We start from the raw sequence: 13,647 nt of genomic DNA on the forward strand, positions 1-13,647 counted from the left end.
GAGACAATCCAGATATTATTACAACAGGAAGCTCCTACCCTCTTATCCTGAAGGGTCAGACAGAGCAGGTGATACTGCAAAAGCCCAGAGTTCAGGATCACCTGGCTGACAGGTTTTTCAGGATCTAGAGACCCAGTGTCATTACACTACTGCTAGAGACACCATCAAGACATAGATAGAGGGAGACAGAAAAATATTGCCTTTTCTCTTCCTTCTGCTCCTTAGGCTCACACCAGGGATTCTCATTAAACCTAAACATGAGCCAGTTAACAGTGCACCCTTGGGTATATGGCTTCCAGAGGTCTGCAGAACAAGAAAAGGGAAAGGAATAGATCTTAGGGAGAACAAGCACAGGACTAACATATCCACAAAATCCAAAATATCTATACCTACATCTGGATGGATGAATGGATTCATGTATATATAGGTAGATTTCACAGATTTCCTCCAATGTCCATTAATGTTACGTCAGGAAAAAAGGAAATTTTTCTCTTGCCCAAGTATATTATCTGAATGAGCATTTAATTACTTACTGAATTAGTAAGTTTATACACTCCTAATTATTTCCACTATTCAATTGTTGTTTAGCTTCCTAAATGAGCACAATTTTGCCCAAATATAGAGAGCCTATTACCGATCCAAGAGACTTATCTTCCATTATTCTAAAGCTCTCTATCTATATTCACACTGTGAGAGGTACTACAAAATGGGAAATGGGAAACTAGATTGGTTGGATGGTTAACCCACTCTTTTCACTTTGCCTTCTTTCAGATATGCTAAGAAACATGAAATGGCCAAAAGGCAAAAAGGAGACAAAAGAATAAGAATGCTTTACAAACTGAACAAACTGTGCTGAATAACTGAGACCTGACTCTTTGTAAAGTGCTCTCATTATCCCTCATGTTATCCTTGTATCCTCCCCCGGACCAGCTTTCTGTAACATGTCAATATTATTATTGCTATCTTTGCCATATCCTTATTCAGTCAGCACAAAAACCAGAAAATGTCTAATATTAGCCAAGACTTGGTTTTATCCTTCTTAAAGTTACTTCTGTTTTATGCAGATCCTTTTTATAAAGCGATTCATAGAGTCCTCTTTGGTATCATAAACTTAAACTAAGGAAACTACCTTTCCTTACTTCTTGACACATTATTTCATGAAGAACGTGTCCTGTTGCTTTACACAGTTCCTTCAAAAAAAAATGCCATCTGTTTTGCTTGTTTCCCATGTGTTGTCTGTATACTGTTAAACACTTCAAGCACACACATTGTTCTTAAAATTGGCAACTCAAAAACATAAACAAGCCTTATAGTATTCAAATAACCCTTAAACTATTTTAAAAAACATTTCTTTAAAAGTTAGAGTATTACAAAAAAAAATCAAAGGAATTAGGCACACTGCCCCATCAGATTCTCTTAACTTTTACCCAAGTAGAATTTACACCTAATTCTGGTTCAGGAGTAAGTAAAAAAACAAGTCAACTTCAAAGGTGATCATAGATGACAATGTCTCTTCTCAATGTGCCTGCTTTGGAGCCATATTTCTGCTGACCACTCAGAAATTTCCTCATGAGTGTTTTATGATATATTGGAGACAGAAATAAGGGCTTTTAGTGCTGGAAGGGATGGCCGGTGGTCTGTGATTCAATTCACATATGCTTTCTGCACCAGACCCTTTAAGATAATCATTGAGTTAGTCTTGGAATTTTGAAGCTGTAGATTTCAGAGTACATTACAATATGTCAATATTACTATTCTCCTGCTCTGACATTCTCCGCTGATTGACAGATGAAGGAGAAGGAAAGGCAGTCACCATTAACAGGGTGAATGAAACTGGAATATTAAAATTCAGAATTATTTGAGTGACTGAATTGGCTGGCAGACTGTACTCCAGGTAAGGGTGGGGAAAGATGAATTCTGCACATGACACCATGTCGTATTTATACAGGCCTACTAGGACAATTGTTTGCCTTGAATTGTTTTCTTCATTCATTTCAGGCAGACAGTTGTGTTGACTGACTTTTCTCTTTGATGTATGGAATGATTGTTTGACTGAATTTACCATTTAATTTCCACTAATGCACTGTAAAAACAATACATTAGTCAAATTAGATTGGCAGGTATGAAGAGTTTACCCCAGCACTAGAGAGAAATGTAATAATATTCCCTTCTATAGATTCATGAGCCATATATGTTCTGGGTTTTGGGGAATTGTTTCAAGTTTAGCTATTTTGCCACAAGCCTTGGTTTTAGTTTCCATAATGTAGGGTCACCGATTCCATAGTAAAAATAAGATCTGTGAAGTGCAGATAAAAATAATTTTGTGTGAATCTGAGAAGTACATAACAGAATCAGAAAAAAATGATTGTGAGACAAATTTGACTGAGTTTCTTGCTTATCAGGATGAGTTGCTGTGTTACACTTTTGAGTATTATTCTGGAAATTCATTAGGAACAAATATTTCACATATATTCTAGAAAATGTTCTTCATTTACAATTTCATTCTTCCAGTATTTAGAGTTACTATGAAAGGCCATTTTTTCATGTCCCATCCCATACTCGCTGCTCTTATTGAACAATTGGGAATTGGTGATATTGGTAGGAAAGAGAGACAGTTTTTGAGTACTTGATTGTTATCTAATAATGCTGATTTTATGAGTGTTTTCCTCAGTGGTTTACTAATTTATCATGGCAAAGATAGTTAGATACTACTTTTGGAAATGAAAAAGGTCTTTAGAAATTTTCCATATTCTGTTTCCTTGAGGTATTTTCAACTTAGGTAGGCAAGGCAAGACACTGAGAAGGTAAACAAAAGCTAGCTGAAGTCAAAGCAAAGATATACTGGAGAGATAAAACTGAAGTGCAGAGCCCACTGAGAAAGAGTGTATCGATGGAAAACTAAGGATAGGAGTTGGAACCATTGAAAATCTGTGTGTATGTGTATGTGTGTTAGGATGGTTGATGAAACAGATCTAAATTGAACTTTACAAAAAAGGAGAATTAGTATCAAGTTTGTTCAATGATTAAGATGATCTGCCCCTCGTCTCCCTATCTGAGAACAGGAAATTCTCTCCAGAGGAAAATGATACTGTCCAGATTCTCTACAATGTTCCATATCCCAAGTCTGGTATTCATCAAAAAGCTGTCAAGAGTGCCCAGAAAAGAACAAGAATTAAAAAATAACAACAATAACTAAAATAGCCAAATTAAAGAATGAGCCCAAATGTCCATTGACTGATGAATATATATATATATATATATATATATATACCATAAAAAAGAATGAAATCTTGCCAATTGCAACAATGTGGTTGGAGTTAGAGAGTATCATGCAAAGCGAAATAAGTCAATCAGAGAAAGACAAGTACAGTGTGATTTCACTAATATATGGAATTTTGAAAACAAAACAAATGATCATATGGGAAAAAAAAAGAGAGGCAAATGAAGAAACTGACTCTTAACTATAGAGAATAAACTTATGGTTACCAGAGGGGAGTTGGGTAGGGGGATTGGTTAAATAGGTAATGTGAATTAAGGAGTGCCTTTGTTGTGATGAGCACCAGGTGTTGTACAGAAGTGTTTAATCACTATATTGTACACCTAAAACTAATATTACACTGTATATTAACTAACTGCAATTCAAATAAAACAATAAAATAACAACAAAGTCAGAAACATCAATGACCTAGATATTAAGCTTTATACATATATTTTTTAAGATTTTATTTATTCATGAGAGACAGAGAGAGAGAGAGAGAGAGAGAGAGCAGCAGAGACATAGGCAGAGGGAGAAGCAGGCTTCTTGTAGGGAGCCCAATATGGGACTCCATCCCAGGACTCCTGAGCCGAAGGCAGGTGCTTAACCACTGAGCCACCCAGGCATCCCAGCTTCATACATATTTTAATAAATATGATCAAGTTCAAAAAATAGACAGCAAGGTGGAGAATTTAACAGAAATAGAAACTGTGAAATGTTTGCAGTTGAAATGATACAATTAAAAAGCAACTGTTACTAAAATTAAAAATCAGTAGTAGAGTGGTTAAGAGTGAAGAGAGATTAGTGAACTGAAGATAGAGTACTTAAAATATTAAGACTGAAGCAGGTAAACATAAAAAATAAAAAGTACAGAAGACAGCATCGGAAACATATGGAGCATAGTAAACATTTTTATCATATGTGTAATTAGAGTCTAATAAAAAAGGAGAAAGAGTGGGGAGAAAGCAATATTTTAGAAATAACAGCTGAGTTTTCCAAAACTAAAAAGAATATATCAAGCCAGAAATTCAGTAAGCACTATGAAACAGTAACAAGAATAAATACAAAGAAAACCATTCCTAGGACCATCACAGTGTAATTCATAAATAGCAAAGAAAAATAGAAAATCTTCAAGTAGCCAGAGGAAAAAAAGAGATAATATTTTCAAAGGAGCAACAATAAGATTAAGATTACAGGCTATTTCTCAACAAAAATGATGGATACTAGAAAATAATGGAATAACATTTTTAAGTACTGAAAAGAAAATACCTGGCAGTCTAGAATTCTAGAGACAGAGAAATGTTATTTGAAAGGAAAGATGAAATGAGAAAATTTTCAGACAAACAAAATCTAAATACCCAAAGAACAAATATTATTGAAACAGTGAAAAACAATTCCATGACATTTACAGAAGATAAGAGTCATTATAAAGAAAGACAAAGACAGAAAGTTAACAGAGGGAAAAATTATATCATGATAATAAGAAATAAAATTGAAGAAGGCATTCTAATGTTAAAGTAGGCTCAAAAGCAAAGAGTATCACGGGAGATGAGGCAGAATAATGAAAACCAAGTGTTAATTTATAAGGAACATATGATAAATCTAAACTTTAATGCAATATATGAGGAGACATTCCAAAAAACCAAGAAGAACTAGAGAAATCTAAGTCTTTATAGTAGTATCATAGAACAACAACAACAAAAATCAGTGAATTATAGGGAAATGCAATATCATCATTAAAAATGTGACCTAAAATTTACATTAAGCACTGCACAGACACAGAACACACATATTAATATATAAATGTTTTAGGTGCACAGGACACATTTATAAAAACTGGCTATAATCTGGTTATAAAGCAAGCCTTAACACATGTCAGAATTTGAATGTATTAAAAGTATTTTTTTAAGATTTTATTTATTTATTCATGAGAGATACAGAGAGAGAGAGAGAGAGGCAGAGATACAGGCAGAGGGAGAAGCAGGCTCCAAGCAGGGAACCCAACGTGGTACTCGATCCCGGGACTCCAGGATCACGCCCTGGGCCAAAGGCAGGCACTAAACCGCTGAGCCACCCTGGGATCCCCTAAAAGTATTTTTTTAAAGAAAAAACAAAACAAGAAACATAAAAATATAGAATCAATATTTCTCCAAATATTTGGATGTTAAAAACACTTCTAATCAATACACAGTTCAAGGATAAAGTCACAACAGAATTAGAATTTTTTTAATTGAATTATAATGAAAATATTTCATATCAAAACATACAGATTGCAAATAAAGTGGTTACAGAGAAATTTAAGTATTAAAATTTATATTAGAAGAAAAGAAGTATTGTAAATCAATAAATATACATCAAAGTATTTTTTAAAAAAGTAGCAAGTTAAGCCCAAAATTTAGAAAAAGGAAATACAATATAACTTAATAAGATGGAGAATAAACATGTAATAGAGAATATTAAAAAGCTAATAATTTTTCAAAAGATAAATATGATAAAAAAAATCTCTAACAATATAAAGAAAAATGGGAACATTATTACAGTTCCTACCAAAATTAAAAATATAAAAGGATATTTTTAAAATGTTATTTATTTATTCATGAGAGAGAGAGAGAGGAAGAGACAAGGCAGAGGGAGAAGCAGGCTCCCTGCAGGGACCCAATGTGGGACTCCATCCCCGTCTCCAGGATCAGGCCCTGGGCTAAAGGCGGTGCTAAACCGCTGAGCCCCCCAGGCTGCCCGGAAATATACATTCTTGTTCAGGAGTTGGAATGCTACTTATTTTGAAGATATCAATCCTCTATAAATTACTTATAGACTCATTGTAATCCAAGAAGGAATTCAAACCAGGTTTCGTTGTGGGTAACCAGTTAATGGTGATGAAGATGCTAAAATGTATATGGAAATGTAAAGGATCAAAAATAGACATGGTAACTTGAAGAAGATTTTAAAAGTTATTGGACTTGTATTACTAGGTTGTAACACTTACTATCAAGTGACTGTAATTAAGACACTGAAGTTTAGGTATACCAATAGACAAGTAAATGAATGGAACAATAGAGAGGGCTCAGAAATACATTAAATACATTTGGTTATTTGACTTATGGCAGGTGGCACTCAGTGCAGGGAGGAGAAGATTGTATTTGTAATGAGGGATGCAGGGGCAATCGTATGTCCACATGGAAAGACAATGAATCTTGATCCTTGATACATAAAAAAATAAGTCTAGAAAATTGTAGATTTGCATGTAAACAGTAAGATAATAAAGCTTCTAGGAGATAACCTATGACGTTAAGGTTAGCATCCACTGTACTGTACCCAGTGGTGGAGGCAGGGCAGACCTAAGAAGTGCAGGAGGCCAGAAACAGGCAAAGACAGAAAAGAGTTTTCAAATTAGGCCAGCAGAGACCCAATGAATATCAAGACTAGGAGCAGTCTCCAAGGAAGAGCTTTTAGGACAGAAAGGGATGGAGACATTACACTGTATTTAAGAGCTAGCACCATAATTCCTCTTAGGGATGCCTTATGTTTCTGGAGAAAAAATAAGAAGTACTTGATGTAGAAGGTGAACATCTTCATTAAATCCTAGTGGAATCTTGGCACCAGGACCACGTATGAAGTAGAACATGGAGATCTCATGGGTGATCCAGCAAAGGCGAGGGTGAGAAACAGAGACATGAGGGAAGGGAAGGACAGAAGTTAAATTAAATTGTGCAGACTGGTGATGTTGCAGACCAAAGTCCACGTTGGTCCCCCACCTACAGACCTTAAATAAAAGCCACCATGTTCCTAAATCTTTTAGGTGTCTAGAATTGCTCTTCAGAACTGAAAGTGGGGTCAGGTTTCCTGGCTGGATTGCTACAGTGCAAAATAGAAGCAGAGTGTTAACAAGCAGGTCTCCATCTGACGGGGGAGGCTTTGAGGCTGCCAGCTGCTCACTGGGCACGAGCAGGACAGAAAGGCTTGAATCTTGAGCACACTGAAGCTCCGGGAGGCCTTTCGGGAGTTAAGTGCATCGTGGATACTGTACCTTCACTGACCCCCTTTTATACTCTGCCCAACTCTCCCCACTCATGCTCGAGCTCGAAGGGGTTCAATGAGCAAGCACTTCCTGCTGCTCCAGAAACTTGTCGTATAGTTGGGGACTTTGGGGGAAAGTCTGCCTTCCCTCTACCAACTTCTGTTTTCTGATCTCTTGGTTCCAGGCTAGTCTGCTCAAACTGCCTTTGCCATTTCTGCCAAGAATCTACCCCCAAAACTCCTTCCGGGACCTTCCGAACTCTTTCCTGGGACAGAAAGAGGAGGAGGAGAATTAATGAAGGCAGTTTTTGTTTCTAGAAGGAAAGCTGATCATGTGACTTCATAGTATCCATGTCCTCGACCGTTCAGTATTTTCTTAGCTTTATCATCGGTAGGTATGCAGCCTCCACCCCAGCTCAAGGAGGATTTTGAACACGGTCCTGATCTCAGCATGAAGGTCTCCACTCTCCACTCTCTCTCCTTACCCATCCTTATCCCCTGACTCACAGTCTTTCTGGATCTGTAGGGAAGGCGAGCACTTCACAGAACCTCTGCTACAGAACCAAACATATTGAAATGACTTTTTATGAAGATATTGAAACAACCAAGAAGGCGTACGTGAGGATTGTTTCTCCCGAGGGCTCAATTACTTAGAGGGCCTGCAGAAAATCATGATTGATAAATCTCACCTTGCTTTCCTTGGCAATAGTTGATCACACTGTGATGAAAACAAGTTAGAGAATGGGAAAATAATATTCAGACTTCAACAAAATAATGAAAATTCAGGGACTGTCTTTGACTTTTGCAAGGTGAGAGAAGATCTCACATCTTGATTGTATGGCAGGAATCCCTTTTAAAACCAAGCCAGTCTGTGGGATATATTTAAAAATCAACCTTTTCAAATACAGCCATAACCCCCACAATATTTTCTTGATTTCTCTGGGGGCAGATAAACTGTCACATTGCAGAGTGGTGCCCTGTATATGAAAGTGATAAAGATAATTTGGAAGCACAGCAGTGGCTAAATATATGGATCCAGCAGCTGTTCGTTGAAATGTTTTCTGCTATTAAATTCATTGCATAAAATTTTAAATGTCCAAATTCAGGCACATAGCTCCTGCCAACCATCAGAAGCTTCAACCTTGTTAACAGCCTAGTATGTACTGTTAAATCCTACCTTGGCAGTTCCAGAAACTACTGGTTTCTTTAATGCCTCATTATTCTTTCCTTTGTGTCTTTCTGCTTTTCTTTAAAAAACATAATTACATGACCTTGGGAAACTTAGATTATGTCCTTGGGCCTCGGGTGCCTTCTTTGTGAATGTCTAGGTGTGTCTTTAGTATTGCCCAATAGAATTTACTATGAATAATGAACATGTACATATCCGTACTATCTCTCCCAGCATCCACGAGCCACATGTGGCTAATAAATACTTTTGAAATATAGTTAGTGCCACTGAGGAAGTGAATTTTTAAGTTTATTTTAGAATTCATTGAATTACAAATAGCCCCATGTGACTAGTGTCCACTTCATTTGCCAGTGCAGATCCGGTCATTTTTTTAAGGCCACTTAAAACTCTGCCCTCTAAAACTCTACTGTTCATTAGCTAACCTAAATATTTTTGCCCCTTGACAAGCAGAAAATAATTTATGCTTGGCTTAAAATTATTTTTCAAGAACTTTGTCAGTTTGGGAACATTATATTCCTAATACTTTATTTGCTCTATGAAACTTTAATAATACTGGAGTTTCTTGCCCTTGGTACCACCTTTGTGATTATGGGAAATAATATGGATGATCAAGGATCACTGAAGAGATCATGAAGAGACACCTCCTTCTGGATTTAATTTCATTAGGAGGATGTTCAGAATGCCAAATGCTAAATTGCTTAGAATAAAGCCCATACCTTTTTTGTGCTGTGTTGTTTCCTAATATAGCTAGAAAAACGTTGGTAGTTATGTCTTAAAAAATAATCTTTAAATCAGCACATCTATTTTTGAAGCTGATTTGGCTGTCCAAGCCTTATATAGCACTTTACCATCTCACTAATATTTCACTTAGTAAACAAATGCAGTTGCCATGATTGCTCTAGGTTCATGTTCTTTGAAGTTAGGAATTATTTATATCACAGCCTCTATAAATAGCACAATCTCCCTTGCTAATTCAGATTATATTTTAAAATATAAGATAAAATTTAACATTTATTATGATGATCAGAAACATCTAACAAACCAACCAGAAAACAAAAATAAGCTCTTTTTGTCTTTTCTTTTTTTCTTTTCTTTTCTTCTTCTTCTTCTTTTTTTTTTTTTTGTAAGCCAAGGAAAACTTGAGAGAAATTTCTAGTGCAAAACCACATCTCTAATAATTACTGTTGTATTTAAAATGCATATATGGGATCCCTGGGTGGCCAGCGGTTTGGCGCCTGCCTTTGGCCCAGGGCGCGATCCTGGAGACCCGGGATCGAATCCCACGTCAGGCTCCCGGTGCATGGAGCCTGCTTCTCCCTCTGCCTGTGTCTCTGCCTCTCTCTCTATCTCTCTGTGACTATCATAAATAAATAAAAATTAAAAAAAAAGTTTAAAAAAAAATAAAAATAAATAAAATGCATATATGTTAAATGTATTTTAAAATATCTTCTTAAAAAAATAAAAGTAAAATATCTTCTTATCACAGACTTTCAGGTTATATCCAAAGTTATATCAGAAGTTAAAAATAATCATATGGTCTGATCACCTGGCTCACACATGGAAAGTAATTGGAAAGGGAAGAACTTCATCTCTGATATTATACTGGATCAACTGAATCACAATAGAAGCTACTACGTTATTGGAGACAGTCAGCAAGTTGCACTGTCTCTCTAGAACAATCATACCTGCAGAAATATGTATAAACTAGCATACATTCACCAATAGATAGGAATTCTTCAATTTGGCTGTGTTACTGAGCAATGAGGTATTGTACATTAGAAGAATTTTTAAAAAGTAACTACAAATTGAAGAAAGGATATCTTAAGTATCACCTTCAGTAAATTTTTCTAAAATTAAGAAATGTGTCCATTTTTGTTTTTAATGTTCCTTGATAACCAAGGTCATGATTTAAGCAATATTTGTATTGATAATGTCTTGGAAACAAGACAGGTGTACCTATTAAAACTGAAGATGACATAATGCCAGCAGAGATAACTGATGGAAGAGCAAAGATAAATCTGAAAATGAAAACAAATCATGATAAAAAAAGCAATCATTAAGTGTAAAATTCTGAAATTTCTGTATTTAGTTTCAAACAGAAACCCCACAAATACAAATAGAGATTCCAGCGTCATTGACTCTCTCCCTTGTTTCTTTTCCTCTCCTTTTCTTTTACCCCAGATTGTGTTTCAGAAAATGTTTTGAGCTGCTTACAAGACCAATTCTACTACCTACTTACTCATGCAAATTTCACAATATATCCATGAGACAGTATTGAGGTAAAATATAATTCATCACACTGAGATCGGTTGTTAAAATAGAATAAGAAACCAACTTATACAGAGGGTAGCTGTCAGATGCTAACGTTCTACTGATTTTCTCTCCACTTCTAAGAGGTAAATCTTATTTCCCAAGATCATTTTTTGTGGGTACTTTATTCCAGGCTGTTCCATTTCTGCCATCCTCAACCCCTAACATATATTTGGTACTTTGTATGATCCTAGTTATTCATTTATTAAATAATTAACCAGGGGCGCCTGGGTGGCTCAGTCACTTAAACATCTGCCTCCAGCTCAGGTCATGATCCTGGGGCCCTGGGATGAGCCCTGTGGGGCTCTCTGCTCAGTGGGGAGCCTGCTTTTCCCTCTGCCTCTGCCTCTCCCCCACTGCTCATGCATGCTTTCTCTCTCTTTCTCTCTCTCTCAGATACATAAATAAAAATCTTTTTAAAAATTAATAATTAACCACACTACTGTTAGAATTAAGTCCAGAGCAGACACTACTGTTAGAATTAAGTCCAGAGCAAAATAAAAATATCACACTTGCTTGGAGGGTTTAGCAGCTCTGCCACCACATAGAGGGCATGGATATAAAGAGACTGCACTGGACTTGCCCTTGTCCCAACTCTCTCTCAAGAAGTATCTGAGATGAACCTGAATTCTGAAAGAGTCAGAATGACCTGCTTTCTCAGGCTGGCTGGAATTCATTGCTCAGGCCCCTGGGCTCAGGGACACTTTCCAAAGATGGGGTGGCTGCCTCTGTCTGCTGCAGAAACCCAGGGCCTCAGTGGGCCCGCTGTCTGTCTCCAGTCTCACGCTAAAGGCCACATGTCAGCTCTCCGAGAACATTAAGTATCCACGTTTGGGTTTCTGAACTGCTCCGACTGAGTCCTCACAGCCTCTTGCTCTCTTCGTTTGAAGCGTGACCTTCAACCTATATCCCTGATCAGACAGGTCCCCTTCCTACTTAGGCTTCAGGTGCTTGAGCCATAAAATAATACATTTGTCCTTGATTCTGAACTCTTTCTAAAGCTCTAAAATGCAGTGGCTTCTTAAAAGTTCTGTGTTTTGCTTATTCCCAGTTTTGAGAGAATTAAAACCAGAGTTACTCTAAAAGGTAAGTAAGTTACATTCGATGAGTAAAGGGTGCTTTTTGAGGTAGATTCACAGGGAAGGAAGGTGACTTCGCATGTTTCAACACCCTCATAATCCATTCTCCTGGGATGGCAGGAACGGGAACAGAGTTAATAAAATCCTAAATGATTCTGACAAATTCAATTAGCCGAGCTGTAGCTGATTAGTCAATATTTGAATAAAGCCACACAGACAGCGACTCCCAAGTTTTCCTTTATTTTTTTAAGACGTGATCCCAGTGAACGGACTCCCATGCTCAGTAACTCCCCGTTCAACGATTCAGTCTCTAAAAACAGTTACTGTTGCTGGAAGAAGAAATATTGCTTGTCACTCCTAATTGATGTTTAGCTATCAAGTACATTTGAAATAAATTTATTACTTTGCCTGATCTCAGTTTAATACATTCCAAAGGGGGAGACATGCACAAGAATTTATAGAGTCTCAGTTCTCCACACTAAAGCGTGCGATAAATTACAACATTATTTGGCCATGAAATTAACAAGCCATAGAAACCACACCATTAGCAAGGTATACAGTGGTAAACAGCAGGCGATGATCACGATATAAAACAAAATAGATGGTGTTTTAGGCGTAGCTGCCAAGAAAGACATAATTAAGTGTATTCTTCTGCAGCTTTAGCAGGTAAGCTCTTTGAGGGCAATTGCTATGAATTCTACATGCCTGTCAGGATACGATGGCCCAGTTTCTACGTCCTTCATGTGCAGACTCTGAGAAAGTGTTACTATGGGTAAACTCAGACCTTTTCTCAAGGTAGAGGTCGATCAATGCACAGTACGTTCTGGACAGCAAAATTCCACACTGCTTCTGCCCTTCACACTGCTTCCAATCATCCTACAACTTAGTGCCATCTCAACAAATGCAGGGTAGAGTATGGCGCATCACAAGAAGTTAGGGAGAGAGGGAGGGAAGGAAGGAGGGACAAAGCAAAAAGTTGTGTAAGGAGCACTTCAACGTTTATATAAAGAATGGATCCAAAACTAACTGGAGTACCCTCAATTATTAGCATATGCCACAGAAACTTAACTGAAAACAGTAAGCTAAGCTCAGAAAGAGTCTTTGGTTTTTCACATTACTGCACACACACATACACACACACATCCATATTAAATAATCTCTATATTTTTATCCAATGAGGGAGCACTGTTTTGTGAGTCCCATCTGTGTTCTATCAGAGGGAATGTAAAGGTCAGATGACTCAAGTTTAGCAGAAAAATTAGCTCTCAGGTGAATAACTGCTTCTTATAGGTGGTAACCCTTTGAATTTTCCAGAAATGTTTCCAAAAAAACCAAACTAGAGGACGAAGACCATTGCCTTTAGGAGTTTTATACTAACAAGGTTTCTGTAGGAAGAATATCCTTCTGGGTTATCAACACAATAATGACAAACAGGTTGATTTATCCAGAGAAAATTATACAACAACAACCACATCACCTGCATTCTACTGACCGTCTTCCTGGCTTCAATCTCATACTTCTTAGGAAAGGTAAATATGGAGCTAAGAATAGACATTGGCAGTGGGAGAGGCTCAGATGGACTTATATAAATGCCCTCAGAGAAGATCACCCACCCAAGGCTAAAGTTCTGCTTAAAAACATCCCCAAATGAGTGAACCTCAAAAACCATATGCTGAGCAAATGAATCTAGCTACAAGAGGGCACCTACTATATTATTCAATTTCCACGAAATTCTAGACTGGACAAAATTAATCTAATGATAGAAAACAAATCAGTGGCTGCCTAGGGTGAGAGGT

The sequence above is a fragment of the Vulpes lagopus genome, chromosome 2 (assembly GCF_018345385.1).
Source record: "Vulpes lagopus strain Blue_001 chromosome 2, ASM1834538v1, whole genome shotgun sequence".
NCBI lineage: Eukaryota > Metazoa > Chordata > Mammalia > Carnivora > Canidae > Vulpes > Vulpes lagopus.